At 44.8% G+C, this 26,056-nt stretch overlaps 2 protein-coding genes across 2 annotated transcripts in view; one reads left to right on the forward strand and one right to left on the reverse strand.

Moving 5' to 3' along the window:
• Positions 1-26,056, forward strand: part of VEPH1 (ventricular zone expressed PH domain containing 1) — a 755,777-nt gene that overhangs the window by 134,806 nt on the left and 594,915 nt on the right. The gene's annotated exons all lie outside the window — the stretch shown is intronic.
• The window catches only part of PTX3 (pentraxin 3), a 36,791-nt gene that overhangs the window by 9,182 nt on the left and 1,553 nt on the right, over positions 1-26,056 (reverse strand). The gene's annotated exons all lie outside the window — the stretch shown is intronic.

The raw sequence follows: 26,056 nt of genomic DNA on the forward strand, positions 1-26,056 counted from the left end.
CCATAGACAAATAAGATTGTGTGATAGTTGCTTCATCCAAAAAGAGGACTCCAGAGCTCATCTCAGCATTGGTAAGGGTCCTATTTTGTAGCTGCTACTTACTCACCTGTGGGGTAGTCCGAGCCGGTCCGGTCTGATGGGTGTCACTGATCTTGATCTGGCACTTCCTCTATCCTTGTGATCGCTGTCTCCCTTTCTGTTTTGTGTGGCGGACTCATTCTACAACTTCCACACAGTGTGCTCCTGCGCACGCGCACTTCTCTTTGCCATGCTAAGGGTAGAGCAAAGTACTGTAATTTGCGGGCGTGAGGAAAGGTCAAAGACCACCCATGCATGCGCATTACAATACTTTGCTCTGTCCTCAGCATGGCAAAGGGAAGTGCACCTGCGAAGGAGTGCAATGGAAGGCATGTTGTGGATGACGGAGGACGCGCCATCCACACACAGCAAGAAGGAGGATTATGATCAGAAGGATAGAGGAGGCACCGGACCCAAGATCAGCGACACCAATTGGACTGGAATGTTTTGGTCCGCCCCGCAGGGGAGTAGGTGACATGTTTCCTTTAAATATTGTATCTCAAGACAGGCAAGTTTTCAGCAATGGTTGATATAGGTATGTCATAGATGCATTATAGAATTTGACATGTATGTTCACTATGCCTTGTTTTTATAGTTACTACATGCTAGTTGCTATGCATAATTTCTGGTTTAGTGAGCAGCTTAAGCTGGTGTCACACACAGCGACAACGACGTCGCTGCTACGTCACCATTTTCTGTGACGTTGCAGCGACGTCCCATCGCTGTCGCTGTGTGTGACATCCAGCAACGACCTGGCCCCTGCTGTGAGGTCGCCGGTCGTTGCTGAATGTCCAGCTTCATTTTTTGGTCGTCACTCTCCCGCTGTGACACACACATCGCTGTGTGTGACAGCGAGAGAGCGACGAAATGAAGCGAGCAGGGAGCAAGAGCCGGCGTCTGGCAGCTGCGGTAAGCTGTAACCAGCGTAAACATCGGGTAACCAAGGGAAGACCTTTCCCTGGTTACCCGATATTTACCTTCGTTACCAGCCTCCGCCCTTGCTGCCAGCGCCGGCTCCTGCTCTGTGCACATGTGGCTGCAGTACACATCAGGTAATTAACCCGATGTATACTGTAGCAAGGAGAGCAAGGAGCCAGCGCTAAGCAGTGTGCGCGGCTCCCTGCTCTCTGCACTGTGGCATGTAGCTGCAGTACACATCGGGTTAATTAACCCGATGTGTACTGTACCTAGGAGAGCAAGGAGCCAGCGCTAAGCGCGGCTCCCTGCTCTCTGCACATGTAGCACAGCGACGTTATGATCGCTGCTGCGTCGCTGTGTTTGACAGCTAAGCAGCGATCATAACAGGGACTTACAAGGTCGCTGTTACGTCACAGAAAATGGTGACGTAACAGCGACGTCGTTGTCGCTGTTGCTTAGTGTGAACCCAGCTTAAAAGGGAATTTGTCAGTAAGATCACCCCCTCCCTCTAAATGGATAAGCACGTCTTTGAAATGTAAATCAATGTATACCTATGTATCTGTCAGTGTATTTCTGAGAATTTGGTGTTTCACCATATATACAAATGAGGTGTCAAGTGCTTTGGGCATGTCATGGTGCCAAGCAAGTAAATCAGACAGATAGTTATCAATCAAGCTAAAGAGGCCTGTGCTAGGTGTGGAAACACCCTGGTTAGGCAGAGGCTTCGGAAATGCTCTCACCCAGAGCACTACACATCATTTGTATTTGAAGTAAAATGCTAAATTCTCTGGAATGCCACAACAGATAGAAAAATCAAAAATTATTAATGGATTTACATTTCAGAAACCTGCATGTACATCTATGCGGTTTGGAGGGATGGAGGGGGTTGACCTTACTGACAGATTTCCTTAAAGAGGCTGTCACCCCCAAAATGGCCTTTAGACTAATTATACAAGAGGTTTTATCCTTATTTAAATCACACTAGCACTGTATATGTTACCAGTGAAAATAACTTTAAATCCATATGCTATGAGGGAGCGTTAGTGCAGCCAGAGCTTCATCATGATCTGGGAGCACTGTTACTCCCCTTCATTTTGTGGCTTGGGGACTGCTTTGGCCTGTAATGGACAGCACCCACTCCTACAGCGAATGCTGCCTGATTTCTCCCTCCTGGTTTTCTCCTCTGCTGCCGCTCATACACTAGTAAGTGTAGTAAGCAGAGTCCGCAGAGCGCAAGGTAGGAGAATGCATTTAGCCACTGTGTACGAGTGTGTACGGCCAGTATCAGTGTGCATGTGCACATACATAGTGCAGTGTTTGTTATAGAAATGAGCACTATCTATCACAACCTAGGGCAGTCCCCAAGATGCAAATTGAGGGGTGTAATGGTGCACTGAGTTCCTGGCCATGTCACAGGTGCACCAAAGCCCCCTCATTATCAAATGGATTAAAAGTTATTTTAACAAGCACTTTACTAGTAACAGATACAGTACTAGTATGATTTTCCTAAAAGAGAAGTTTCCTAGATCACTGTATGGTTAGTCTAGATGGCACTTTCGGGGTGACAGACTTCTTTTATAACACACCCTTTGGTAACTGCAAAAATTAGCGGTTGATGATAGGAATGAAAAACTGGAATGGTACTGGAGCTAATTATTTTCCTTTGTCTTCTCATGACACTGATAAGAGGTGCATAAAGCTTAGGGCACTCCTGCTTATATTCACCCAAACTATAGATACCGTGAGTGATCTCCAAGCATTGTTCAGTTTCAGTAGTTAATGTAGACAAGAGTTATGAATACTGAGTAGCCATAATGGAGCAGCAGTGCCGATGCATAACCACTGGACAGATCACTGGTGTAGGACATGTCTAGTGGCTAACAGTGAATTTATGGCCTATTAATGGATTTATACTACTAAAAGGAGTCACTTTCATGAGATAAATAACACAATATTGTCGCAAGCAGAGGGGTTAGGAACGCCGCTCGCCTGGGATTCGCTGGCGCTCGGATCCAGTGCTTCTGCTCCTCGGTGGCTCGAGCATGGGGCCGGACCCGGGGTTCGAGCAGCGCCTCCTCGCCCACAAGGGAAAAGGGGAGGTTAGTGGTGGGATGTCGGTCGTGACGCCACCCACGGGGTTGTGGTGACGGTTGGGCACCACCGCTGCTGGTGACGGGGGTTCCTGGGAATGATGGCGGAGAGCAGCGAAGGTGTTAGTCCCTCCGTGGGTAAGGGTTGTTGGTCCCGGGGCCCCGTTGGGGAGGGAAGGCTTAGGTGCAGGTGCAGGGGCCGGATGCGGGGAGGCAGCGTGAGCGCGGGTGCAATGTTGCTGGGCAGCGTGGTGCCGGATGGCACTGTTGTACTCACTCAGACACAGAAGGACAGAGTCTCTGGTAAACCAAATGGCTGGATGGATGGGGCCCACAGTCGGCTGCAGTATTTTCGCTCCCTCCGGACGGGTTGATGGTGGCTGTCGTTTCCCTGCACCTGTGTGTAAGTGTTTGACTCCTATGGCTTCCCACAGGTAGTCCGCTCCCTGGTGTATACGTGTTGGGAGAGCCCGTTTTGCCCGCAGGCGCTGGCCCTTGGATCTCTGGCCCTTGGCGGTGGCACTTATCCGGACGGGTTGGCTGTTGCCTTCTGACGGGACTTGGTTGGGAATGAACCCCTGAGGTCCAGACCGCAATCAGAGAATTTGACCTTTTCGGTGGCTCCTAGCCTAGTCGGGGTCTGAGTACCCTGCCTTGGTGCTTGGCTTCAATCTGCTCCCCGGCTCGGTACCGGCGGGCCACCGCCCGACCCCGGTCCTACGGTTCCACTGACCTCCACCAACTCCTGCAAACGGCCACCACCGTCTGCCAACCTTGCTGATTGTGCCTGGGCTCCAACCCAGACACACACAGTTTTTGCTCTTCTCACTTCCACTTCTCAACTCCAACGCTTCACACTCAACTAACTGACTTTGCCTGCCTCCAGGCCTGTGAACTCCTCGGTGGGTGGGGCCAACCACATGGCTCCGCCCCACCTGGTGTGGACATCAGACCCTGGAGGGAGGCAACAAGGATTTTGTTTGACTGGTGTACCTGGCTGGGGGAGGGGTGTGTGTGTGTTGTTAGTGTACTGTGACCCCTGGGGTCCAGGACGTCACAATATGGTATCCTAGAGTAAAGTAATCTATCAATTTATAAAAGAACAAGCTAACTTGGAAAACTATGACTAGCAAAGTAGATAAGCCATATTGTTTGATAGAAGTTGAGTACTCTTAATGTTTTTTAGATAAGTTATTAATTTGGATGTAGAAAAGCTCAGTACTGTTCTATGTTACAGTCTGTATACAGATCTGCTGCCATTTATGTTCAAAAATTCTTGAAATCTAAAGCAATGCTAAGGTAATGCTGGAAATAATCCCAACATTATCTGCACTCAGAAAAGAATTGTTTCTACTCATCCCATCTGAGATGCTGTTCTACCCATCCATCTGACAGCTGTCATTTTGCCCAACTCAGAAAATATGGATAAGTAAATCACTAAGGACCCAATCCATTATGGCAGAGGTTTTGTACTCCAATCTTCATGAAGGTAACTCTCGAGTATGATGCTCCAAATTCTTTAAGATCTTAATGAATTTGGTGTCTTTCAATTGCTGTGTGTCACTTCCCGTCTCATCCAAGCTCCTTCCACTTTTTAAAATTTGCCATTTGGAATTGCATTAAACTGGCAAAAGTCTCAAAAACTTTGCATAACTTCAAGTTACGCAAAAAGTTTACAACATTTCAAGTAGTTTAAAAACAGAATTCTGGCAAAAAGTGCTTGATGACACAGGATCTAAGACGTCACTCTACTACCAGTCATGCTGATTCATGAAGTTTATGAACTGTTAGAAACTGTAAATGTATGACTCAGATTCAGCAATCAGTTCTCACCAATCAATCAGTATTCTGGTATTAAACTGCTTGGAATTTTGCAATAATTTTTGGTAATTGTGCAAAACGTTTGCGACTTTTGTTGTTTTTACTCCAGTCCCAGATAAGGGTGAGGACACACCCAGCCAACAAATTCATCATAATTTATTCAAAACAGTGGAAAAGGTGCACATAAGGCACACTTATGTTAATGAATTTGGCGTATCTGACTAAAAACGCACTCTTCATCAAGACTGGAGAACAACACGCCAGACTTGATAAATTGGGGCCTTAGCGTTTTGTTAGTCAAGTTCTGGTGATAAGTTTGAGCCTAGCTCAAGCTCTATAATAATAATGTGCCGCTCCCGTGCCAGCAGCCTGCCGCTGCTCGGGTCCGGACCTTCCGGTGGGTGACTCGAGAGTCTCCGGATCCGAGGGATCCCGCAGACACTCCGAATGAAAAGGGTCAGGGGGTGGTGGGTGTATATGTACGGGCTGGGCCATACTAGGTTTGTGACGCTATCCACGGTATGTGGTGATATTGGACACCGCCGCTGCAGTTACGGGGCACCCGGGGGAGATGTTGTGCAGCAAGTTGTTAACCCCTCTGTGGGCAGGGATGGTGGCCCCGGGACCCGTTGGGGTTGGTGGTGCAGGGTGATGGGCGACCGCAGGGTACTGATGTAATCACTATAAAGAAAACACACGAGTCTCTGGTAAACCAAGGTGATGGTGGTCGGTGCCCACAGCCGGCTGCGTTCTGGTTCCCCCACCCAGCTGGTGGTCTCTGTCTTTCTCCTGCACCTTTTTTAGAACGGTGGACTGCCTGTGCTTGCAACTTCAGGAGTCCACTACCGGCTGGATGTGGCCTAAGGAGCCCTTGCCCGCAGACACTGGCCCGTGGGATCTCTGAGCCCTGGCGGTGGCCTGTTATCCTCTCGGTGGGCTGTTGCCTTCAATCGGGACTTTGGGTGGGACAGGACCTCTAGTCCTGGCCGCAATCAGTTAATTAACCAGTTCCAGTCGCTTCTGGACCTAGCTTCAGGGTCTGAGTACCCCCCTGTGTGCTCCGGTTTCCGGGTCGGTTTCCCGGGTCAGTACCGGCGGGCTACAACCCTGTCCCAGTCCACCTCGGTTCCACTGAGCCGTCTTCCCGGCTCCTGCAGACGGAGACCGCCGTCTGCCTCCTAGCCAAAGGCACCAGGGCTCCTACCCTGGCACCTGTCAGTTTTCCTTGAGGCCTCAGACACAGGCCTGACCTCCACTCTCCTTGAACTCTAGAAGTCATCTGACTTTTCCCCGCCCCGGGCTGTCTAAAACTCCTAGGTGGACATCTCCCAACCGCCTGGTTCCGCCCCCTGGTGTGTCTATCAAGCCCTAAGGGGGTGACTAGGGTTTTAAGGTTGGCTGATGTCACCTGTGAGGGACGGGTGTTGTGTGGGGCCCTATTTGTGACTACCTGGCCCGGCCAGGGCGTCACAATAACACTCCAATATATTTTGGCAGCTGTGCTGGAAAAATAACAATATCAGATAAACATAAGTTCATTATACCAATAATTAGGCCTAGAGGATAATTTTTGCACATCATGGGACCTTCAATGATCAAAATCATTGGTTATACTTAGTTGCCATAATTAAAAACTACCTTGCACAAGTGGACGATCTTCCAGAAAAATGCTTGAGTTCCCCCTTGACTTCCATTATACTTGGTACACAATTTGAGCCCGTCCGAGACCCAACTGCTCGTTATTATTGAGCACCTGGGCATGGTAGTGCTCACTCATCACTAATTATAATCTATGGTGATATTTACATGGCTACATGTCTATTTTTTTTCCAGCAGCACAGAGGACCGGGCCAATACAAGTCTGAGGGTCTGTTAAAAACACGTTAAAGACACGGATGACATCAGTGTGCCCTTTGTGTGTTAACAGTGAAAAGGATAGGAAAGCTTTGTAATTTCTTTATTTATGATCCTTTTGTGAAAGTCTCTGATAACACACTGACGTTAAAAATGGACACATGGATGACACACTGATGCAAAACTATGAAACCAGTACCATTTTTTGCGGACATGTGAATGAAGCTTTACCCAGTACTGTGAAGTTCTCAGTTATATATTGGAAATTGTGGTATTATCAGCTATGTCTATTTAATACTAGCAACAAATACATAGTACTTTCTTAACTTCTAATCATGGCAAAAACATTGCTAAATTTTGGCCAATATTGAAAAAAAAAAAAATTTTGGCCAATATTGGAATCATTGGGTGTGATAGACTCTTGTCATACATTGTATATTACTACCGTGTTTTTCCAAAAATAAGACCTCCCCCAAAACTAGCAGGATTTACAGCATTTTCGGAGCAAGGCTTAAATATAAGCCCTACCCCGAAAATAAGCCCTAGTCGAGGTTCAATAATAAAGTGTCTATGCAGCTAAAAAGTTAAAGTGAACTGTAGGATACTTCATTATAGACAGCAGACACCCCGCAATCACACTCACCAGACGCCAAGTGGCAGGACCTGCAGTTATCTCACACCCACACACAGCAGATCACACACACAATCACCCTTCAGATCACACACACACAATCACACATCAGATTGCACACACAGACTAATCACATACAGTGATACCGATTTCTTCTGGCCGGCGGGATCTTGAAACGGAGTGCAGTGGAGCACAAGGACCTGTGGATGGAATACTTACAGGATCTGTGATGCGTTCCACCGCCAAGTCTTCCATGCGTTCGACTGCACTGCGTCCCATCCATCCATCCATACGGCCGGAGATATTCTGTACCGCCAGATGCGGTGAGTGATTTAGTGAGCGTGTGTGTGATCTGATTGGTGATTTTGTGTGTGATCTGATGTGTGTTTGTGCGATTTGATCAGTGATCGTGTGTGTGGTCTGATGTATGTGTGTGTGTGTCTGTGTTTATGTATATGAGTGTGTGATCTCATGCATGTGAGTGTGTCGGCCAGAAGCAGGGGAGGACGGCGTGCAGCTTACCTGCAGGGAGCACCCACCTGAGATCACAGGGAGGACCTGGGAACCACGCAGACGTCCGGGGTCTGGTAATTCTAAGTCTCCTGGGGAGAGGGGGGGGTCTGCTTTTTTGGTTGGGTAAATTTACCCCAACCATGTTTCTCTAAGAATAAGACTTCAAAAATAAGCCCTAGCACTTTTTTGGGGGGCAAAAAAAGTATGAGTGTCTTATTTTTAGAAAAACATGGTATATATCAAATTTCTAAATATAATGCATTTTCATTGTATGTAGGCAATATAAATAAATTTGCAGACAAGCTCGTTAATAAAAACTTTATGACATTTGCAGGCAATGTAATAAAAAAATTATAATTCACTTTTCAATTCTACAGTGGTTCCCGTCACTCCTGCATCATATGCCATATATCATTCATGTGATCACTGAAGCCAATCAGGGTCCACAGAATAGCTGCTGTGATCATGTAAACTAGGTATCATGCCCCCCGCACCCTGCCAGTACTTTAACAGTGACCGTGAACTGAGTGATGTCACTGCTGCCAGCTGGGTATTTCTTGTCAGTGTTTCCTGACACCTGGAGAGATCGGACATGTTTTCAGTCTCTCCAGGCTCGGATGTAGCAGAGCTAGGCCCATCGTGGGATCTTGTGTGGATTATGTTGCACCTGGGTATTTTGGGGTTAATATAGTGGTGAAAGAGGGTGGTTTTGTATTTTATTCCAAATAAAGGATTTTTCTCTGTGTATGTGTATTTCTTTTTACTTATAGGATTAGTGATGGGGGGTCTCACAGAAGACCCCTTCCCATCACTAATTCTGCACTGTGCGCTGTGCGCTGTTATTAACCCCTAATTATCCTGACTGCCACCGCATCAGGGCAATCGGGATGAGCTGGGTAAAGTGCCGGGGCTGTCGCATCTAATGGATGCGTTTATTCCAGGTGGCTGCTGGCTGATTTTTTTTTTAGGCTGGAGAGCTCCCAATAACGTGGGTCTCCCCAGCCTGAGAATACCAGCCCCCAGCTGTTAGACTGTATCTTGGCTGGGCATCAGAATTAGGGGGTACCACACATAGTTTTTCTTTAATTATTTATTTATTTATTTTATTGTACGATATAGAAATTGATTGGTTGCAGTCAGACAGCTGTCACTCAGCGTGGGAGCGGGTCTGACTGAAACCAATCACAGACCCCAGTGGTCAGGAGAAGCAGTGAATATGTATGAGCCTAATGAGCGGGTAGGAAAGAAGAATGAGAGGCAGCCGGAGCAGTGTGACAGCCGCGCCGCAGCGGTGATTGGTGAGTATGAAGTGCTTGGAGAGAGACGCTAGCAATGTAATGTACTCAAAACTGGCGGTGAAAGGTCTATTGTCAACACTATGATGCTGCGCCAGCCAATCACAGTAGTGCCGTGACCAAGATGGCTGCGGCATTACTGTGATTAGTTAAAAAGCCCAACATGTTTAGTGGCTGCAAATCAGGCGCCAAACGACTGGGCAGGACGTCCGAATATAGAGAGGCGAATACACCATTACTCGCTATATAACGAATGCTCCGAATACCGCACTATTCTGCAAATAGCAAATAATGACGAATACATTCGCTCATCACTATTCATACGTAAAGCACCCAAACTCAGGGTTTTGTTTTTTTTTTATAAAAGTCTATACACCGAATCTTGGGTTCGCTCATCTCTATTAATTTATATCATTACATATAGTGAGTTTTGTATATAATCATACAAAAATAAACATGCTACTGCCTAGTTATTTATCTGTAAAGTCAACATAGCATATCCTCTTCATAAATTACATTTCCTCCAATCTTAGCAAACTTTTGAAGATAAGTAGCAGTTACCTGCTGCTGAAAAAAATGGCAGCCTATGTACATACAAGGAACAATCTATTACATATTGATCAATGCAGAGCTGAAGAGCTGTCTGCCTGTTTAAACAAATTGTTTGTCAGGGGCCGTTTTGTGTCTCCAATAGGTTTGTTTGTTGTAAACGGGCCTTAAATTAAAGGGAATCTGTCAGGTGATACATTTTGACCATGGTTTGGGCAGCATGTATCAGCCACTGGACGAATGATCATATTAAAAAGCAGATACTGTATCCCATGCACCACTCCACCATTTGTGCTACTGGGTACAGCTGAACATAATTTGTGAACTTGTAACAATGTAGCAGTATCCAGGTCACCAAAACTCCTCTAGTCAAGAAAAAACTTTATTTGTCCCAGTATCCATGAAAGGAAATAAAAAAAGAGCAAAGTTTCAGCCAACACAGGGCCTTTCTCAAGCTATTAAAAGGTGTACATAATCACAATATACAAAACACAGTGCTCCTACAAATCCAGCCTCCATTGTCTTGACGATAACTACTAAGTCCTCACAAAAAACTATAAATAAGGGGGAAAACAAACATAAGATATTAGATGAATGGGACATTATACTCATTAGTAGGAAAATTCTATGAATCTACATAATCTCTTTTTTTCATTCAGATTTATGATACGGTCACCGCCCCTTCTCAATGGTGGTACATGCTCTATAATCTGAAAACTTAATTGGCTAAAATTGTGGTTTTTTTTAAAAAAATGACGCTGGATAGGTAACTCTGTTTTTTGTCTGTATATTAGATTTATGCTGCCCAGTACTATTCTTTACCAATTGAGTTGTCTCACCTACATATTGTAAGCCACACAGGCAAGTACATTAGATATACTGCTAAATCTGTATTGCATGTAAAATAATTTTTAATAAAAAGTTTTTACCAATTTTAGAGTGTCAATTTTTTCCCTTAGTAACATTGTTGCAATTACAATAATGTTGAAGTTGCAAGGAACGTACTATTTTTAGGTCATGATAGGAAATGTTGAGGGGGATTTTTGCCACCCATGTCCGCTTTCACTAACTCATCTCTTAAGGATTTGACAAAACAAAATGCCATAAAGGGGGGTTGGCTGAATGTCTCCGGCCCCAAATGTCAATCTTTAACAATAAGCCAATATTTACACAGTTTTTTTTCAATTGTTCTGCTGAAAAAAATCATAGGAAACTTCAATGTCCCATGTCTGGAGTTGAGTGTCTCAAGGAAGCTCTACAACTGTGGTTTATCCCCGTTTTTTTACCAGTACAGTTGAAATTTTGGACACAATGATACAAATTCATAATGGGTAGGTGGTTACAGATTTATAAAAATACTGTTAGGAACTTCTTCGAGGTATGATAACTTACTTCCAGCCTCAGAGAAGGGTGGAAAGAATTGTATTGAATCCTGTGGTAAGGAGTGCGAGACAGGAGGAGATGTTCAGTAGATTTTGTTCGAGGGGTTATCCTATTGGTGTTCTAAGGCATGCTACCGCTAAATTAACCACTGAATCTGACATGATTGTTAAAAAGGCCAAAGAGCGTGTTACATTTGTATCTACATATGGTCTATATAGCCAAAAGATTGAAAAAATCTGTGTGACTATTGGCATATCGTTAAGGATTCACATTTGGGGCAGGAGGAATTCAGACAACCCTCCATTATGGCATTTCGTAGGGTCAAATCTTTAAGAGATGAGTTTATGAAGGCGGACATGGGTGGCAAAAATCCCCCTCAATGTTACCTATCACAACTAAAAATGGTATGTTCCTTTGCCAATCTTATTGTAATTGCAACAATGTTACTAAAGGAAAAATTTCTTTGACACTCTCAAACTTACAAAAAGCTTTTTATTAAAAGTTATTTTATACAGATTTTGAAGTTTATCTGATTACTTGTCCGTGTGGCTTACAATATGTAGGCGAGATGACTCAATTGGTAAAGAATAGGATTGGGCAGCATAAATCTAATATATGTACAAAAACAGAGTTACCCATTCTGCTTATTTTTCTTAAAAAACACAATATTAGCCAATTAAGGTTTCAGATTATAGACCATGTACCACCATTGAGAAGGGGTGATAGCGGTATCATGAATCTGAAGAAAAAAAGAGATGATGTGGATTCATAGATTGAATACTATGAGCCCCAATGGTCTCAATAAAGAGTATAATGTCCTACCATTCATCTAATATCTTATATTTTTCTACCTTATTTATAGTTTTTTTGTCAAGACCTAGTAATTCTCATCATGACAATGGAGGCTGGATCTGTAGGAGGAGATAAAGGGAGTGACCTGCGACCAAACCCTTATAAAGCACTGTATGTTGTATATTGTGATTATGTACACCTTTTAATGGCTTGAGAAAGGCCCTGTGTCGACCGAAATGTTGCTATTTTTTATTTCCTTTCTAATCCTCTTATATGTGACACTGTCTGCTGAGCCGTGTATCTAATCCTATCTGCTGGGACCAATAAAGTGTTTTCTTGACTAGAGAAGGAGTTTTGGTGCCTTTGATACTGCAACATTGTTGGAGGAATAATAACAGGCAGATATGTTTCACTTTGAAAACTTCAATGTTCCAGAGAAAAACACACATTTAATGTTCGGCGGGGACTGATCCCCTGTGTGCACCAGTCGTACAGGCGGGTCCCTGGTGGCTTTTCCCTGATTGCTCCCAGTGACTGACAGGTCTTTGCCTATGTGTGCAAATACTGTAATCCCTTTCAGATGTTGTCAGCAGGCTGGGAGGAGGCATCGGAGACCTGCCTGCACTAGTTTTTTTTATTTATTTTTTTGCACACAATACATCCAAAAACATTTTTACCCGCAGTGAGAGCCATTTGGAGATTACAAGTGGTTGAACCTAGAATGGAGCATACCTGAACAGAGCAATGCTAGATCAAGTGGTCAGTACCCAAATTCCGAACTCTGACACTGATTTTTGTTATAATGTCTTTGGTTTGAAACCAGAAATTTACAGTTCAGGTTTGCTAATCTCTAGAGATAAGCGGAACAGTTGAACTTCGGTTAAGCGGGTTCAGTCAGACTTTAGCTAAAGTTTGGTTTGAGACCCGAACTTGACCTGAACTTGATTTGAAGTCACTGATTGGCAGTTCGGCTCTCTGCCCACATACGGCTAGCCATAGACAGATCACTTCCAGGGGGAGGGAAGGCAGGGTTTTTTGTTTGTGTGCACTACATCCGATAATGCTGATTTTACCCCTGGTGCAAGCCGTTCAAACATTGCAAGTGGCTCGCACTGGGCCAAACACCGAGCGTACCCGAGCACAGCGATGTCCGCTCAAGTGGTTTGCATACATAAAGCTGTGTCGGTACGAACACTGAACTTTAAAATTCGGGTTTGCTTATCTCTACTCATCTGTTATCACTTATTTGGTCTGCCTATTGTAGTTTTGTTAAAATGACTGTTTTTCCTACTATAGCTATAACTGTGTTCTGAATGCTTAGCCCTGTATCAGCCTGTCCACACCAGTGAATGGCAGTTTTCTGTGTAGACTGTACATTGAAAGAAAGTTGTTAATTAGTGGTGGGGGTGGGGTTATACAGAGCAGGCTGACTAGGTGGCATGAGACAAAAGCACTGATAAAGTACTAGTTTTATAGAAACAACAAGACCAGTGATCGCTGGAATCAGATCTTAGCCTCTACATCATGCTGCTTTAAGATTAAATAGCAAAAACCTGCTGAAACCGTTCTGCTTACAAATCTTTGGGATGTTACTGGATCAGCGTGCAGTTGCTTGTGCTTGTCCGTAAAATAGAGCATACTAGTGCATGCTATGACTGAATATCCTAAACGAAGATACCATTAGCTATCTTCAACTAAATTTCTACCTTGACAATGTAAAAAAATCACTGATGCGCACCAGTACATAGGCTGCAACTGGTTCTTTTGCTGTCCTTGTACAGTTTGTTGCGCACATGGACAACGCACAGACCAAAAATATGTTGGTGTGAATATAATCTAAAGCTAAAAATTCCTGCTTCCTTTAAAGCGCACCAATCACCAGGATTTTTTCTATATAAAGCCAGTGCTATACTGGCACTATCAGGCTGATTCTATACATATCTTTCGTTGTCAGCTAGTATGTATAGGTTTTGAAACACAAGCAAGTAAAGTTTGTAAAATGAGCAGCTTTTTGAGTGGCAGCAGCTGCCGATCAGCTGATAGCTGGGGTGGGTATTTATAGTGATTCCCGCCCCAAGCCTGTCTGTCCTCCCCCTGTTATTTATGGTAATTCCATTATAGAATAATTTTACTAAGTGACTAGAAGGACCTGTGCTGATGTCATACCATGTGACCAGAAGGGGCGGGGCCTCAGCCAACATAGCTGATACCAGGAAGCAACATTATTTTTCTGTTGTTTGAGACCCCACCCCTTCTGGTCACATGGGTATGACATCAGCACAGGTCTTTCTAGTCACTTAGTAAAATGATTCTATAATAGAATTAGCATAACAACAGGGGGGGCAGAAAGGCAAGGGGCAGGCATCACTGTGAATACCCACCCCAGCTATCAGCTGATCGGCAGCTGCTGTCACTCAAGAAGCTTCTCATTTTACAAACTTTACTTGCTTGTGTTTCAAAACCTATACATCCGAGCTGACAACTAAAGGTAGGTATAGAATCAGCCTGATAGTGCCAGTTTAACACTGACTTCAGGTCATATAGGAAAATCCTGGTGATTGGTGTGCTTTAATGTGTGTACATTCAATATCAACTCTGACTATTGAATAGATCAGACCAAATAGAGAGTGAAGCATATTTGATAATTACACTATCAAGAGAAGTACTTATGTGCATGTGCAACCACTTCACTACCTCAGATCTTGCCATTTCATGCTGCCCGAGTATTGTTTCGTGTTCTCACGGAGCGAAAATGTGATTTTATGAAAACTCACGCCCACGGTGTATTTAAAGCCTCTGATGAACTGTGCTGTTTCTGGTGCATATTTTTTCCGAAGTGTCTAAAAGAGGCATATAGAAAACTTAATTGTGTTTTTAAGGACAGAATTTCAGCATTTCTGTGCTAAAAGTTTTATTTAAAAAATTAATCAAATCTGTACCAAAAACGCAAAAAAAATGGAGAAGCTTATAAAAAAAGGCAGAAAAAACACAATAATCAGATTGTTATTGTGCATTCTAGTGCAAAACCTGCAGAAAAAGCAGCCCAAAAAACCATACCATTTTCTCACATAGGATTGTCTTAAGGCCGCTTTACACACTGCGACATTGCTCAAGCAATCTCGTTGGGGTCCCGAATTTGTGACGCACATCCGGTCGCTTTAGCGATGTCTTTGCGTGTGACACCTATGAGCGATTTTGAATCGTCGCAAAAACGGTCAAAATCGCTCATCGGTGACATGCCCCCCTATTCTCGAATATCGCTGCTGCTCGGTGTACAAAGTAGTTTGTCGCTCCTGCGGCAGCACACATCGCTATGTGTGACACCGCAGGAACGAGGAACCTAATCTTACCTGCTGCCGCCCGCAATGCGGAAGGAAGGAGGTGGGCGGGATGTTACGTCCCTCCATTTCTATTGGGCGGTGGTTCTGTGACGCTGCTGTGACGCTGCTGTGACGCTGCTGTGACGCTGAATGAACCACCCCCTTAGAAAGGAGGCGGTTCGCCGGTCACAGCGATGTCGCAGAGCAGGTAAGTGCGTGTGACGCTGCCGTAGCGATAATGTTTGCTACGGCAGCGATCACACGATATCGCATGTACGATGGGGGCGGGTGCTTTCACGCTCCACATCGCTAGCAATTGCTAGCGATGTCGTAGCGTGTAAAGCGACCTTTAGGCTATGTGCGCATGTTCGTGGTGTCCATGCTAAAAATCTGCAGCGATTTCGCAGTGGATGTGCACTTCAAATCGCTGCAGAAAACACTGCATAATGTACGCAGTGTGTCTGCAGAATAGATGCAGAATTCATGTGCTCTGGATGCTGCCTCTCCCATAGGCCTGAAACACACATCTGTGAAACACGTGCGTGTTTGGTCCGTTTCCGTGTATACTGGAGACACGGCCAAACGTGCACCAATGTTATTGTATGATAAAAGCTCCACGTGCGTTTTTGATGCATGTCCGTTTGTCCGTGTCCGTGATCCGTACCTGTGTGCGTTTTGCACGGAAGCATGTCCGTTTTCTGCACGCAACACGCAGCACGGACCCAATGAAAGTCAATGGGTCTGTGCGCACGTCCGAGTGACACGGACGCATCTCTGTTTGCTCCCTGTACGTTTTGTGCTTTTTTCATGTGATGTCGGTCTTTTTTCTTTTTCTGTTTCGTTCTCTCCCTCAGTCCGTCGGTCGGTCTCTATGTCTGTCGGTCGGTCTCTCTGTCTTATCTGTCCCTCTAGCTGTCTGTCGGTCAGTTTCCCCCCCCTCTCTCATACTTACCGTTCCCCGATCACCGGCGCGGCGCTGCACGGCTGTTGTAAAAACTCCGGCGGCTTTTACTATTTTGAAAAAGCCGGCCGCCCATTAATCAATCTCGTATTCCCTGCTTTACCCGCCCACCGGCGCCTATGATTGGTTGCAGTCACATACGCCCACCACGCTGAGTGACAGCTGTGTCACTGCACCCAATCACAGCAGCCGGTGGGCGTGTCTATACTGTGCAGTAAAATAAATAAATAAATAATTAAAAAAAACGGCGTGCGGTCCCCCCCCATTTTAATACCAGCCAGATAAAGCCATACGGCTGAAGGCTGGTATTCTCAGGATGGGGAGCTCCACGTTATGGGGAGCCCCCCAGCCTAACAATATCAGTCAGCAGCCGCCCAGAATTGCCGCATACATTATATGCGACAGTTCTGGGGCTGTACCCGGCTCTTCCCGATTTGCCCTGGTGCGTTGGTAAATCGGGGTAATAAAGAGTTATTGGCAGCCCATAGCTGCCAATAAGTCCTAGATTAATCATGTCAGGCGTCTCCCCGAGATACCTTCCATGATTAATCTGTAAGTGACAGTTAAAAAACACACACACACCCGAAAAAATAATTTATTAGAAATAAAAAACACTAACAAAGTCCCTCATCACCAATTTATTAACCCCGACAAAGCCCTCCATGTCCGGCGTAATCCATGGACCTCCAGCGTCGCATCCAGCGCTGCTGCATGCAGGTGACAGGAGCAGCAGAATACACCGCCGCTCCTGTCAGCTCCACGCAGCAAATGAGGTGAATAGCAGGGAATACGAGATTGTTTAATGAGCGGCCGGCTTTTTCAAATTAGAAAAAGCCGCCGGAGCAGTGTGAACACCGTGCAGCGCCGGTGATCGGGGATCGGTGAGTATGAGAGAGGGGGGGACACTTCAGTCACTCGGGGGATTTGCGGTCACCGGTGAATCCTTCACAGGTGACCGCTAATCAGTACACGGCACACAGACAGAGCCGCGGCATGACAATGAAGTCGGGTGAAGTTCACCCGAGTTCATTCTCATCCCACTACTCTGTCTTCCGACATGTAGTAACAACATTTTGCATCACACACGTACATTTCACATGGACAACACACACACATGTCAGTTATTTCACTCACGCACACACGGATATTCCACACGCACATACGGCTAGCATACGGGATACACACGCAGGCCACACACACCATAAAAATGGACCTAAAAAACACAACACGGACCCGAAAAACGGCCCGTTTTACACGGACGTGGTTTTCACAGATGTGGGTTTTAGGCCATAGACAGAGTGGGAGCAGCATCCAAAGCACACAAAATAACTGACATATTACTTTTTTGAACGCAGCAATTTGGATCAAAACTTCAGCATGCAAATCGCTGCGCTCTCAAACGCGACGTGCGGATGGATTATGCACAATCTTCATAGATTGTGCTGGGGACATGGAGGGCTTTTTCGGGCTTATTAAATTGGTGAACAAGGCAATTTGTTAGTGTTTTTTTGTCTAATAAAGGATTGTTTGTGTGTGTGTGTTTATATGCTGTAATTTACAGATTAATCATGGAAGGCATCTCGGGGAGACGCCTGACATGATTAATCTAGGACTTATTGGCAGCAATGGGCTGCCAAAAACTCCTTATTACCCCAAATGCCAATGCACCAGGGAAAATCGGGAAGAGCCGGGTGCAGTCTCAGAACTGTCGCATATAATGTATGCGGCAATTCTGGGCGGCTGCTGACTGATATTGTTAGGCTGGGGGGGCTCCCCATAATGTGGGGCTCCCCATCCTGAGAATACCAGCCGTCAGCCGTATGGCTTTATCTGGCTGGTATTAAAATTGGGGGGGACCGCACGCCGTTTTTTTAAATTATTTTGTTTATTTTACTGCACAGTATAGACACGCCCACCGGCTGCTGTGATTGGGTGCAGTGAGACAGCTGTCACTCAGCGTGGGGGGGGTGTCTGACTGCAACCAATCACAGGCGTCTGTGGGTGGGGAAAGCAGGGAATACGAGATTGATTAATGAGCAGCCGGCATATTCAAAGTAATTGTTGACGCGTATTCTCTGCACAGCTGTTCCTCGCCGCGCTTGTGATCGGGGAGCGGTATGAGCCGGGGGAAGAAAAAAAACGAGCGCCAATGTAAGTATGACTGAGAACAGCAGAAAAAAAGGTAAGTATACTGAATTTAATTTAAAAAATAAAAATAAGATCGCTAGTGTAAAAACGCACACGCACGAAACGTGCTGAACACGGACATACTCCGTGTGCGGTCCATGCAGGCACGGACCCATAGACTTTAGCAGGTCCGTGCCTGCGTGCTGCCAGCCAAAAACGGACATGTCGTCCATGCAGAAAAGCGCACACACGTACTTATCACACGAACACACGTTCCGTGTGATTTTATGTGTGTGTACCATCTACCATTGAATAACATGGGTCTCCGTGTGTACGTGTCTCCGGTACGTGCAAATACGTACCGCACACGTACAAAAAAAACGGATGTGTGTTGCGGGTCTAAATTACACTGCTTTCGGAAGAAATATTAATAACCTGCTGACAGATTCCCTTTAAGTGTTTTTGCCTCCTTCCACCAATCAGAAAAACCCATATGTAAGTGAAGAAATCTGGGAAAACGTGTAGATAAGCTGTTGGCAGATTGAACACTCCTAGTTAATCAATTTACATAAACCACATTTTTTTCAGCAATACCAAGCCCTAACTTTAACAATACCAAGACATAAACTTTAACATTATGCAGCTTTCATGCCATATTTGTGGAATTCCTTCTTAGGACATACTTTGGTGACACTTTGGCACAAACATTACCCCATTTTCTCTTGGCAAAAAATTGCAAATTGGGGTTAATTCATCATTAGCGATACCTTGACATTTCCTGGCAGTTTAGAGGTTCCGGATATATCCAGTGTAATCAAAGTGGCAGGAGCCTATGCTTTACCAGAGTGAATGACATCCAGAGTAATTGGCAAACCACAGGGACCATTTAAAGTATGCATCTGGGAATTCTGGGGACACGTCATATAATGACATACTTCCTGAATACAATCCTAAGCATCATGCCTGTATATTCACCAATTACTGTGCAATTCTGATTTATGAAAAAGAGGAAATTGTGGTGTTTCTGAGCTGATGATAATCACTACCTCGCTTCTTTTATGTTTTCTTGGGTAATGAATCAAGAAATCCATTGTGCTGCAATGAGTTTTATATGTAAGATTGATTTGGTTGAGCTGTAAGGCTATGTGCGCACTTTGCGTTTTTTCATGCGTTTCCGCAGCGATTTCAACTGCAGCGTTTTAATGCAAAAATGCATGTGTTTTGATTTTCAAGCAAAGTCTATGAGAAATAGGGCTTTCTTGTGCGCACGATGCTTGTAAAAACGCAGCGTTTTAGGTGCAGAAAATGTGTCAAAATCTCTGCGTTTAAAGAAGCAGCATGTCAATATTTTTTGCCATTTTGGCAGCGTTTTGCTAACATTAGAGTCAATGAGATCTTTCAAGACGCATCCTAAATCAAAATCCTAGCATTTTACATGCTTTTTTGGTGCAGAAAACATGCTTTTTTTGACCAAATAAACGCATGCGTTTTTGTCATTAAATTGAAGTAATGATGTGTCCCTTTACACACACATATATAGTCCAACAATTAAATTAATGAAAAACAATATTTTGAAGTTATTTTAGCCATAAATATGATTAAAGTTATCATTTTAATTAAATTATCTACAGTATTTTGTGTATGATTTTAATAATGATATTTGTAATAATTTTTTTCACTTTTTTCTTAGTGTTTGAATGTTAAAACTTTATTTAGTCGTGTATTTCTAATGAAAATGCATCTGACTTTAAGCAATGAAAAATCATGTAAAACGCGGTAAAAACAGTCAAAGCGCGGTAAAAACACATGCGCATTTTTAGCGTTTCTGTGGTCCAAACCAAATTTGACAAAGACAATTTCTGCCAGAGGATGCGTTTACAACTGCAAGTAACTCGATGCAAAGTGCGCACACAGACGTAAGCCTGCTTTACACGTTGCAATTTTGCATACGATATCGTATGCGATTTGCAACGCCCCCATCGTATGTGTGGCACGTTCAATTTGTTGAACGTGCCACACAAACTATTAACCCCCGTCACACGTACTTACCCGTCCATACGACCTCGATGTGGGCGGCGGACGTCCACTTCCTAGAGTGGGAGGGATGTTCGGCGTCACAGCGACGTCACACGGCAACCAGCCAATAGAAGCGGAGGGGCGGAGCTGAGCAGGACGTAAACATCCTGCCCACCTCCTTCCTTCCGCATTGTGGGCCGGGAGCCGCAGGACGTAGGTAAGATCTGTTCATCGTTCCCGGGGTGTCACACACTACGATGTGTGCTACCCCGGGTACGATGAACAACCTGACGTGCAATTCTTTTTAACGTTCAATCGCAATTGCACGTACCTGTCACACACTGCAATGTACCTTACAATGCCGGATGTGCGTCCCTTACGACATGACTCCTCTGACACATTGTAAGATACATTGCAGCGTGCAAAGCAGTCTTTAGGCGATCAATTCCGCAGCACGTAAGTCACTGCCTGTGCATCTCAGAACGCAGCCGAAAAAGCTGCGTTCTGAGACGCATTCGGCAGAACACAACGTGCGCACAGTCCTGGAAAATTCATGCATTCTGGATGATTGCTCTGCCATAGATAGAGTGGGAAAAGCATCCAGAACGCACATTTTTCACAGTGTGGTACCACTCGGCTCTACAGTATCCCCATAGACTTGCAGCAGAGCTGAGTGGAACCACACTGTCAAAAAGAGTATGGCTGGCTGTGAGACAGTGCCGCACGATTAGAATGAACTTGGATGAACTTCACCCGACTTCATTGTGATCGTGCGTCTCTCTCTCTGTGCGTGTGCCGCGGCTTGATTTGCGGTCACACGTGAAGGACTCACCTGTGATCGCAAATCCCCTCAGTGACTGCAATGAGCCGCACGATCTGTGCTTTCACTTTGGTTACTCGCGGCCACAGCTGCAGTCCTCCACCTGAGAGCGGTGGCCGCGAGTAACCTCAGTGACAGCACAGCTGATCGCGTGACTTACTTCAGTTGCTGCATTGAGCTCACAGGAACTGCGGTGTTTTACTGCTGCTACTCTCAGCTTCCGATGTAGCAGAACTGAAAGCGTTATGGGACCTTGCGCGGATTACGTCGGACCTGGAGGTGTTTTTGAGGGGTTAATAAAGTGGTGAAAGAGGGTGGTTTTTTTGTCTTTCATTCCAAATAAAGGATTTTTTGGATGTGTGTGTTTATTTTCTTTAACTTACAGGTTACTCATGGAAGGTATCTCGGGAAGACGCCGATCATGATTAAGTTAGGACTTAATGGCAGCAACCCACCGCACCAAGGCAATTTGGGATGAGCCGGGTAAAGTCCCGGGACTGTCACATCTAATGGATGCGGCAATTCCGGGCGGCTGCTGGCTGATATTGTTAGGCTGGGGGGCTCCCCATAATGTGGAGCTCCCCATCCTGAGAATATCAGCCTTCAGCCGTGTGGCTTTACCCTGGCTGGTATCCAAATTGGGGGGGACCGCACGTCCTTTTCTTTCAAATATTCATTTATTTTTTTACTCGATATAGACACGCCCACCGACGGCTGTGATTGGTTGCAGTGAGACAGCTGTGACTCAGAGTGGGGGCGTGTCTGACTGCAACCAATCATAGGCGCCGGTGGGCGGGGGAAGCGCAGGGAATACGTGATGGATTAATTAGCGGCCGGCATTTTCAAAAGAGGAGAAGCCGCCACAGTGTGAACGCCGTGCAGCGCCGTGCCGGTAATCGGGGATCGGTGAGTATGAGGGAGGGGGTGAGAGGTAGAGACCGACATGGACAGAGAGAGAGAGATAGAGACATAGGGGTACTTTGCACAATACGACATTGCAAGCCGATGGTAGTGATGCCGAGCGCGATAGTCCCTGCCCCCGTTGCACATGCAATATCTTGTGATAGCTGCCGTAGCGAAAATTATCGCTATGGCAGCTTCACATGCACTTACTTGCCCTGCAATGTCGCTCTGGCCGGCGAACCACCTCCTTCCTAAGGGGGCAGGTCGTGCACCGTCACAGCAACGTCACACGGCAGGTGGCCAATAGAAGCAGAGGGGCGGAGATGAGCGGGACGTAAACATCCCGCCCACCTCCTTCCTTCCTCATTGCAGCTGGGACGCAGGTAAGGAGATGTTCCTCGTTCCTGTGGCTTCATACACAGCGATGTGTGCTGCCGCAGGAATGAGGAACAACATCGTACCTGTCGCTGCAGCGACATTATGGAAATGCCCGACACTACACCGATCATACAATTTCGACACTTTTGCGCTCGTTAATCGTAGTAAAAAGGATTCACATACTCCGATGTCGACAACAACGCCAGATGTGCGTCACTTTTGATTTGACCCCACCGACATCGCAGCTGCGATGTCTAGTGTGCAAAGTACCCCATAGAGAGAGACCAACCGACAGACCGACCGACAGAGAGAGAAACAATAATGCAATGCAAATGAACTGCTTAACATTTTGGCACTGTTTTTCTACAGCTCATTGATTTCAATGGGTGTATAACGCTGCCAAAATGGCAAAAACAATTGACATGTTGCTTCTTCAAACGCAGAGATTTTGACAAATTTTTGACAAAACGCTGCGGTTCAAAAAGCATTGTGTGCACAGATTTTGCATGATTCTCATAGACTTTGCTGGGGAATCAGAATGCATGCATTTTGTCAATGACACAGTGCAGTTGTAAACGCAGCCAAAACGCAGAAAAAAACGCAACGTGCGCACACAGCCTAAATCTTTAAGACAGCTCTCTTAGTTCTGAGACGAGCACTTCTTTTAACCCTTGTATAAAATGAATAAGATGACAGTCTACAATGAGTGTCCGTCACAAATATGTCATCTTGCCTAGACCAGCTGTAATGGAGACTTATTGTGTCACTAGATGGACACCCCCAGCTTTATAATTCACAAAAATCACAATGAGATGTCACTCATTATATAATGTACTGTCAAGGTAAAAAGACTTACGGTGGATGTGTCTGTATTTACATGTGTGTGATCTTTACTCATGTTAAGCTATGTTCACACTTTGCGTTTTTGCATGTTTTTTTCATTGGTTTTATGCACATAACAAGCTGCTACAGTACCAGCAAAACCTATACAATTCCAGAAATTTCACACGCACAGACACACATTCGCTTTTTTTTCTTAACTGAAATGTTAAACTTCTGCATTTTTGAAAAGAAGAAGCATGTCAATTCTTTCAGGGTTTTTGCAGCTTTTTTCACCATTGAAAACAATGAGTGCAAAATCCTAGCTACGTTTTTTGCTGTATTTTTTACTCCGTTTTTGCTGGTTTTATGGCGAATGAAATTAACATTATTTAACCTTTGTCCGGCTGAGTAGGTACAATTGTAACTTTTTTTAAAAAAAGCCATAGAGGGCTGAAATTTCGTGACATCTCTGCAGTTTTGGTCCAGAATATATTGGCCAAATTTCAATAAAATATCTCCACCCCCTTCCGAGATAAGCGGTCGAGATATGTTTGCATCCATTATGCAGCCTGACAAAGCTTAAACATGTACTATAGACAAATGTCACTCCAAAATTGCAGCAGCAAAGTAGCAAAAAAGAACTTTTTTTTTTTACTACCAAGAGAGCACATTTTGCTGCAGCAAAAACGCAAAATGTGAATATATCCTTAAAGGGGTGGTCCACTACAAAACATAGTGACCACATCAGTGTAAAGCTGTGACAAAGCTTTTTCTAAATACTTTTTGTTGTTCATTCTGCCTGTGAATGACGCTATCACTGTCCGCTCATCCCCATCACGTGACCCAGGCTGCAGTGATGTGTGATGTCTGGTGATTTCACATCAATCTCCGGAATTGAAAATTAACCCGACATCACCATGGTGAGGCCCAGTCTCCATGAGTGACTGGGCTGTGGGCAGAGTTTTATTGCACATCACAGTCCATAATCGCTCGTGCTTCTGTGATGAAGGAGACAATGCGTGGGATGCTGGGCTGTGATGTGCAATAAAACGCCGCTCATAGCCCAGTCACTCATAAAGACTGGGTCCCGCCTCCATAATGTGGGGTCAACTTCCAATTCCGGAAATTGACGTGACATCGCTGAACATCAGATGTCACTGCAGCCCGGGTCATGTGATGGGGGATGAGCGGACAGCAATAGCGCCGCTTAGAGGCAGAATTGACAACAGAAAGTATTTAGAAAAAGCCTTCTGTTTCAACTTTACACTGATGTGGCCACTATGCTTTGTAGTGGACTACCTCTTTAAAGCATTGCACTGACTCTTTTTTTCCCTTACATTATGTACATTGGATGTAACAATTTCCTATGGTGTCTTGTTACGACCTGCAACCTCCTGTGCCTCAGAATCACAAATGTTTCCAAATGTGTTGGGTTTTCTGTTGCTGGTCACAAGTGGCAAGCTAAACACTTGCTATAGACGTCAATGCAAGTTGCAAGTGACAAGCGACCTATCTGGACCTTGACTGTTAAATTTATATTAAAATCACAGTTCTAAAATAGTCGCACAGATGATTTTGTTGTGTGACTTTTCAGAGAACTGCTGTTGCATAGCACAGGTCACCGTGTAGCCCCAGCCTAAAGGGAAGGGTCATATTGGCACATCTGCTGTGACACTAAGACATATCTAAAGAAGTCATTGTTTGTGGGGTCAGCATTTATCACCATTTATAAAGTGAGGCTGCGTTTGTAAGACCAAAAACCTTAAATTAAAGTTTCTGACTAAAATCTGTGCGCAACAATTATTGTGTGATTTATAATGCTGAAATACCATATTTTAAGCAGTATCTTTTTATGACCCCCTCAGGTCTGGGGCACAGGTGCCATTGCCACCCTTGCAGTATAGATGTGTGTGTGTGTGTGTGTGTGTGTGTGTGTGTGTGTGAAGTACAGCAGCTTTACAATATACAGTACAATGTAACGCTGAGATCACATGTCCTGTAATCATCCCGTTAGAATGGATCCTGCAGAGAACCACTGGCAAAATTAGTTTTTATTTTTTAACATTGATGTCTATGGAGAACGGATTCGTTAACGGATTGCCATTTATCTTCCATTTGTAACGGATCATGTAGGAAAAAACGGATCAATTAGAAATGAAAGAATCATAGATGTCTATATAGCAATCCGTTAATGGGTCCATTCTCCATAGACTCCAATGTTAAAGAAACGGATCCGGCAGACATCAGTTATTTAACAACGGACAAAAAGTTGTTTTCTTCCCAACGGATCTCAGCCCAGGATCTGTTCTAATGGATGATTACAGGACATGTGAACTCGACCGTAAGCAGATTGAAGACTTCATTGTGGAGAATGTATAGCAGTATCGCTGGATTATGTACGAAGCATGAACCGCACATATATCAAGCAAAGCATTAATAAGTAAGTCTGTTAGTGTAATATTAGTATGTTACATTTCTGCTGGGGCTGATTATCACCGGTGCTATTCTTGTAGCCGTCTTGTTGGCTGCATCCTTATGTTCATCCTGCTGTTAGATTGTAGCACTGTTTAGTTCACATGGCCCATGACACAGCGTGCAGCTGCTGGATCAGTTACATCACATACCCAGATGTTCTCCATAAAGGTAGAAATACAACATTACACATTATTGACCTTATCATATCTGCACTAATTAGAAATTCTATCTCTTTTCTGGAGTTACGCTTAGTTTCCTTTTTCTGTTCTGAGTCACAGGCGAAGGCTGACTGAGCGCAAACTCATCAGTC

The sequence above is a fragment of the Anomaloglossus baeobatrachus genome, chromosome 3 (assembly GCF_048569485.1).
Source record: "Anomaloglossus baeobatrachus isolate aAnoBae1 chromosome 3, aAnoBae1.hap1, whole genome shotgun sequence".
Classification (NCBI taxonomy): Eukaryota; Metazoa; Chordata; class Amphibia; order Anura; family Aromobatidae; genus Anomaloglossus; species Anomaloglossus baeobatrachus.